Source organism: Sus scrofa, chromosome 15 (genome assembly GCF_000003025.6).
Source record: "Sus scrofa isolate TJ Tabasco breed Duroc chromosome 15, Sscrofa11.1, whole genome shotgun sequence".
Lineage (NCBI taxonomy): Eukaryota > Metazoa > Chordata > Mammalia > Artiodactyla > Suidae > Sus > Sus scrofa.
The window spans coordinates 91,391,396-91,393,343 of NC_010457.5; positions in this window are offsets into that span (position 1 = coordinate 91,391,396).

Consider the following 1,948-nt stretch of genomic DNA (forward strand, 5'->3'; position numbering starts at 1 on the left):
AGGCATGGTTGGTTTACCATCCACAAGAATTTAAAAACACACAAAGAGAAACTTCAATTTGTCTATGAAGGGACCCGCAGAGATAAAGTAGGACATCGTTGAGCTCACACAGGATTCACATAGGAAACTGGAGACTCAGGCCTGAGCAAAGTACAGCCATTTACACCATGTGGAAGGCAACAATGCCATAGTACCCTACCTACACACACAGGCTACAACTACAAGGAAACCAATCACCCATCTCTTCCCTCTCCAGTTACCAGTACATCTGACATGCCACTGTCAGGTTATATTTTCTAAAGCTTGGGCCCTTTATTTTTCCACCCAACTCAAAAAAATGTTATGATTGTCCACTATCTCCAAAGTCCAAGCTTCAGAGCTAGGAATTCAAGTCTATTCACAATATTTTCTCAAACTTACCTTCATCTTTATCACAATCACAGATACTCAGTCAAGCTGAAGTCATCTCAGCCTCATGCACATACTCTGAGTTTTTACTTCATTCCTCATTTCATTTTCTTTACCTGGAACTCCCTTTTCCCATGGTCTCTTCTATAACTCCTACTCCTGCTTCAAGGTTTTCCTAAATATCATTTCCTCCTTAAAACTATTCGTGATTCCACATTTCTATATCTACTCCCTCTCTCTCCTTTAAATCATTTCCTAGCTTTGAATTCATCCTTGTACATCATACAAAAAAGGATCTCTAAAGCCCTGAACTCAGTAGGCTTTTGTAATACAGACTTTGAATGGATCTTCTCTTATTAGAGTAACAACTTTCCTGGTATTTAAATAAACCCATTCCAAGCATTTTTTTTCATTACATGGTTTGTATTCAATTTGATATTATGAATGAAGAACAAAAATCAATTTTATGTCCCAAAAGCTTCTTTTGCATTAGGATGCTTCAACTTATTGTGAATAAAACATCTTTTTTTGGTCAGTTCAAAACTTCTACTTATTAACAAAAATACTTTGACTAATCATTATCCATGAAACATGAAATGCTTGAGGTAAAAGAATTACTGTATTAAAGTAATAATTATTGACCTACGTGCTATGTACATACATATATACCGGGATGTCTTGTAATAAAACCTGGTGAAAATGCTATGCCCTAAATGCCAGTGTTCATAGTTTAATCAGCCATTCCAAACTTTGTTTTCACTCCATTCTAAAGTTTGTCACTAATTAAAATTCATACTGATAATCTTTGCTCAGACAATTAATGTCTTAAACTTTTGATTAATTACTCTATAAAAGCATGCTTTCTATACAGCTCTCAGCACTTGGCGGGGTAAAATATTTTTACTAAAAGCTATTTTATATTTAACATTTCAAGATCTAAAATAGATAAATTTCCAAAAGAGTTCTTATTCCTATAAAATATACTTTGACTCTGGAACAATTTCCAACTCTATGCAAAAATTTTTATCTTTGTGAGGGCTTGCTTTCTTCACTGCATGGAAAATTTGGAAGAGGAGCTGGTTTGAAACACGTTGTGAGCAGGCCTTCCAAGTAAAGATGTTGACAAGAAAGTTAGAGATGTGGGTGCGGAGGTTGGAAGTGAAAGTGGATTAAGATTTAAATGTATGAGTCACTCCACTGAAGAGATAATTGAAGTCACTTGAGGCCAATTAGAATGGAAAATGTATAAAAACTGAAGGGAGAAAATGTCAAATACAATTTGGGAAAGGATGAAGAGAGACAACTCATAAAAGAATATGTTAAGAAGGAGAAAGAATGTAATAGAAGGTCATAGATGACAAGAGAGGAGAAAATTTTAAAAGGAGAATGAAATTCAATTATGCAGTCAATTGATGACCTTGAATAGAGCAGTTTGCTGGGGAGTAGGGGTAGAATCTAGTGGCTGCAATGGGGATAAAACTTAGTGGCTGCAATATAGGTTACTTTTTGTGGACGGTAAATGGTAAAAAGAAAAGTAGAA